The following is a 6,000-nucleotide window of genomic DNA, read 5'->3' as shown; positions in this document are numbered from 1 at the left end:
AAACAATAAAGTAAATGGCAACGGGAACATACTTATCAGTAATTACCTTAAATGTAAATGGGTTGAATGCCCCAACCAAAAGACAAAGACTGGCTGAATGGATACAAAAACAAGACCCCTACATATGTTGTCTACAAGAGACTCACCTCAAAACAGGGGACACATACAGACTGAAAGTGAAGGGCTGGAAAAAGATTTTCCATGCAAATAGGGACCAAAAGAAAGCAGGAGTAGCAATACTCATATCAGATAAAATAGACTTTAAAACAAAGGCTGTGAAAAGAGACAAAGAAGGTCACTACATAATGATCAAAGGATCAATCCAAGAAGAAGATATAACAATTATAAATATATATGCACCCAACACGGGAGCACCACAGTACGTAAGACAAATGCTAACAAGTATGAAAGGAGAAATTAACAATAACACAATAATAGTGGGAGACTTTAATACCCCACTTACACCTATGGATAGATCAACTAAACAGAAAATTAACAAGGAAACACAAACTTTAAACGATACAATAGACCAGTTAGACCTAATTGATATCTATAGGTCATTTCATCCCAAAACAATGAATTTCACCTTTTTCTCAAGCGCACATGGAACCTTCTCCAGGATAGATCACATCCTGGGCCATAAAGCTAGCCTTGGTAAATTCAAAAAAATAGAAATCATTCCAAGCATTTTTTCTGACCACAATGCAGTAAGATTAGATCTCAATTACAGGAGAAAAACTATTAAAAATTCCAACATATGGAGGCTGAACAACACGCTGCTGAATAACCAACAAATCACAGAAGAAATCAAAAAAGAAATCAAAATTTGCATAGAAACGAATGAAAATGAAAACACAACAACCCAAAACCTGTGGGACACGGTAAAAGCAGTCCTAAGGGGAAAGTTCATAGCAATACAGGCACACCTCAAGAAACAAGAAAAAAGTCAAATAAATAACCTAACTCTACACCTAAAGCAACTAGAAAAGGAAGAAATGAAGAACCCCAGGGTTAGTAGAAGGAAAGAAATCTTAAAAATTAGAGCAGAAATAAATGCAAAAGAAACAAAAGAGACCATAGCAAAAATCAACAAAACCAAAAGCTGGTTCTTTGAAAGGATAAATAAAATTGACAAACCATTAGCCAGACTCATCAAGAAACAAAGGGAGAAAAATCAAATCAACAAAATTAGAAACGAAAATGGAGAGATCACAACAGACAACACAGAAATACAAAGGATCATAAGAGACTACTATCAACAATTATATGCCAATAAAATGGACAACGTGGAAGAAATGGACAAATTCTTAGAAAAGTACAACTTTCCAAAACTGGACCAGGAAGAAATAGAAAATCTTAACAGACCCATCACAAGCATGGAAATTGAAACTGTAATCAAAAATCTTCCAGCAAACAAAAGCCCCGGTCCAGACGGCTTCACAGCTGAATTCTACCAAAAATTTAGAGAAGAGCTAACACCTATCCTGCTCAAACTCTTCCAGAAAATTGCAGAGGAAGGTAAACTTCCAAACTCATTCTATGAGGCCACCATCACCCTAATACCAAAACCTGACAAAGATCCCACAAAAAAAGAAAACTACAGGCCAATATCACTGATGAACATAGATGCAAAAATCCTTAACAAAATTCTAGCAATCAGAATCCAACAACACATTAAAAAGATCATACACCATGATCAAGTGGGCTTTATCCCAGGGATGCAAGGATTCTTCAATATCCGCAAATCAATCAATGTAATACACCACATTAACAAATTGAAAAACAAAAACCATATGATTATCTCAATAGATGCAGAGAAAGCCTTTGACAAAATTCAACATCCATTTATGATAAAAACTCTCCAGAAAGCAGGAATAGAAGGAACATACCTCAACATAATAAAAGCTATATATGACAAACCCACAGCAAACATTATCCTCAATGGTGAAAAATTGAAAGCATTTCCTCTAAAGTCAGGAACAAGACAAGGGTGCCCACTTTCACCATTACTATTCAACATAGTTTTGGAAGTTTTGGCCACAGCAATCAGAGCAGAAAAAGAAATAAAAGGAATCCAAATTGGAAAAGAAGAAGTAAAACTCTCACTATTTGCAGATGACATGATCCTCTACATAGAAAACCCTAAAGAGTCCACCAGAAAATTACTAGAAATAATCAATGACTACAGTAAAGTTGCAGGATATAAAATCAACACACAGAAATCCCTGGCATTCCTATACACTAATAATGAGAAAACAGAAAGAGAAATTAAGGAAACAATTCCATTCACCATTGCAACGGAAAGAATAAAATACTTAGGAATATATCTACCTAAAGAAACTAAAGACCTATATATAGAAAACTATAAAACACTGGTGAAAGAAATCAAAGAGGACACTAATAGATGGAGAAATATACCATGTTCATGGATTGGAAGAATCAATATAGTGAAAATGAGTATACTACCCAAAGCAATTTATAGATTCAACGCAATCCCTATCAAGCTACCAACAGTATTCTTCACAGAGCTAGAACAAATAATTTCACAATTTGTATGGAAATACAAAAAACCTCGAATAGCCAAAGCGATCTTGAGAAAGAAGAATGGAACTGGAGGAATCAACCTACCTGACTTCAGGCTCTACTACAAAGCCACAGTTATCAAGACAGTATGGTACTGGCACAAAGACAGAAATATTGATCAATGGAATAAAATAGAAAGCCCAGAGATAAATCCACGCACATATGGACAACTTATCTTCGACAAAGGAGGCAAGAATATACAATGGATTAAAGACAATCTCTTTAACAAGTGGTGCTGGGAAATCTGGTCAACCACTTGTAAAAGAATGAAACTGGACCACTTTCTAACACCATACACAAAAATAAACTCAAAATGGATTAAAGATCTAAATGTAAGACCAGAAACTATAAAACTCCTAGAGGAGAACATAGGCAAAACACTCTCCGACATACATCACAGCAGGATCCTCTATGACCCACCTCCCAGAATATTGGAAATAAAAGCAAAAATAAACAAATGGGACCTAATTAACCTTAAAAGCTTCTGCACATCAAAGGAAACTATTAGCAAGGTGAAAAGACAGCCTTCAGAATGGGAGAAAATAATAGCAAATGAAGCAACTGACAAACAACTAATCTCAAAAATATACAAGCAACTCCTACAGCTTAACTCCAGAAAAATAAACGACCCAATCAAAAAATGGGCCAAAGAACTAAATAGACATTTCTCCAAAAAAGACATACAGATGGCTAACAAACACATGAAAAGATGCTCAACATCACTCATTATCAGAGAAATGCAAATCAAAACCACTATGAGGTACCATTTCACACCAGTCAGAATGGCTGCGATCCAAAAGTCTACAAATAATAAATGCTGGAGAGGGTGTGGAGAAAAGGGAACCCTCTTACACTGTTGGTGGGAATGCAACCTAGTACAGCCACTATGGAGAACAGTGTGGAGATTCCTTAAAAAACTGGAAATAGAACTGCCTTATGATCCAGCAACCCCACTGCTGGGCATACACACTGAGGAAACCAGAAGGGAAAGAGACACGTGTACCCCAATGTTCATCGCAGCACTGTTTATAATAGCCAAGACATGGAAGCAACCTAGATGTCCATCAGCAGATGAATGGATAAGAAAGCAGTGGTACATATACACAATGGAGTATTACTCAGCCATTAAAAAGAATACATTTGAATCAGTTCTAATGAGGTGGATGAAACTGGAGCCTATTATACAGAGTGAAGTAAGCCAGAAGGAAAAACATAAATACAGTATACTAACGCACATATATGGAATTTAGAAAGATTAACAATAACCCGGTGTACGAGACAGCAAAAGAGACACTGATGTATAGAACAGTCTTATGGACTCTGTGGGAGAGGGAGAGGGTGGGAAGATTTGGGAGAATGGCAATGAAACATGTAAAATATCATGTAGGAAACGAGTTGCCAGTCCAGGTTCGATGCATGATGCTGGATGCTTGGGGCTGGTGCACTGGGACGGCCCAGAGGGATGGTATGGGGAGGGAGGAGGGAGGAGGGTTCGGGATGGGGAACACATGTATACCTGTGGCGGATTCATTTTGATATTTGGCAAAACTAATACAATTATGTAAAGTTTAAAAATAAAATAAAATTGGAAGAATAAAAAAATAAAAAATAAAAAAAAAAGAAACAAAAAAAAAAAAAAAAGAAGTTAAATCACCTGCCCAAGAGCATACAAAGAAGTAGCAGAGATGGGTCTAAATTTGTCAGATTCAAGGGCACCTTTCCTCCTAAAATATCCTGTTGTCTCTTGGATCAATGTACTTAGAACTGTGTGACAACTGTTTAAAGTTATGAAATCACCATTACTGAAAGTGTTAAGGACAAATGTCTGTATCTGACATAGATACTCAGGAGGAGGCTCTTGGAATGGATGGAGATGGTATTGGACTAATGCATTTAAATATATGCTCCAGAAAATCATAAGAATTCTATGAATCATCATGGAGGCTTCTATGCCTTAGGCTAAATGAGATAAGTTCTGAAATGCCCATACGTCCTCCTTCTCTCAATCAGAGACACTCCAATTTTACCTGATGCCTAGAATTACTGAGTATTGACTATATATTAGGTGCTATTTTTAAAACTTTACATTTAATTCATTTAATCTTTACAACTGCACTTTAAGATTTTTTAGAATTAGAAGTTGCTCAGTCGTGCGTGACTCTTTGCGATCCCATGGGCCATAGCCTAGTAGGCTCCTCCGTCCATGGCATTTTCCAGGCAAGAGTACTGGAGTGGGTTGCCATTTAATTCTCCAGGGGATCTTTCTGACCCAGTGACTGAACCCAGGTCTCTTGCACTGCAGGAAGATGCTTTACTCTCTGAGCCACCAGGGAAGCACTTTAAGATAGATGCCCTTATTTCCCCATTTTACAGATGGCAAAAAAAAAAAAAAAAGCCTCACCTCACAGAAACAAACCAAAAACATGAAGAAGTAAAGGTACTTGTCTAACAGGATGACACAAGTTGGCTAAATGATAGAGCTTGAATTTGAACCCAGGCTGTCTGGTGTGAGAGTCTGTTCCCCTTACAAAATATGCCAGTCTCTCAATTTCATTATAAATAATACATTTCCCTGAAAGAATTTATATGAACAAAAATGATATAAATAAAAATTTGTTGAAAATTAGATGGAGAAAAAGTATTTTCTTGGGCTCCAAAATCACTGTGAACAGTGATTGCAGCCATGAAATTAAAAGACACTTGCTCCTTGGAACAAAAGCTATTACAAACCTAGACAATATATTAAAAAACAGAGACATCACTTTTCTAAGAAAGATCTGTATAGTCAAAGCTATGGTTTTTCCAGTAGTCATATATGGATGTGAGAGTTGAACCATAAAGAAAGCTGAGTGCTGAAGAATGGATGTGTTTGAACTGTGGTGTTGGATAAGACTCTTGAGAGTCCCTTGGACTGCAAGGAGATCAAACCAGTCAATCCTAAAGGAAATCAGCCCTGAATATTCATAGGAAGGACTGATACTGAGTCGCCAATACTTTGGCCACCTGATGCAAAGAGCTGACTCATTGGAAAAGACCCTGATGCTAGGAAAGATTGAGGACAGGAGGAGCAGAGAGTGACAGAGGATGAGGTAGTTGGATGGCATCATCGACTCAATGGACTTGAGTCAGAGCAAACTCCAGGAGATAGTGAAGGACAAGGAAGCCAGGCGTGCTGCAGTCCATGGGGTCATTAAGAGATAGACACAACTGAACAACAACATCTGTAATTACATCCTCTGGAATTTTCCTTAGAATTCTAAAAGTCTGTGATTTCAAATTTCACTGGTTCAATAATAGTCCTATAGGTTGGGCTAGGAACTCCCTATGCCTTTTTCTACCCAGCTAAGACCTTGGCCACAATCTCTAACTGCAGATTTGAATGGTACCTTTGGCTTTGCTAAACCATGACTTTCTGCA

Source organism: Bos grunniens, chromosome X, assembly GCF_055505025.1.
Source record: "Bos grunniens cultivar Pamir isolate PY7600 chromosome X, Bosgru_T2T1.0, whole genome shotgun sequence".
NCBI lineage: Eukaryota > Metazoa > Chordata > Mammalia > Artiodactyla > Bovidae > Bos > Bos grunniens.
Note: the sequence above shows the minus strand (reverse complement) of the source record.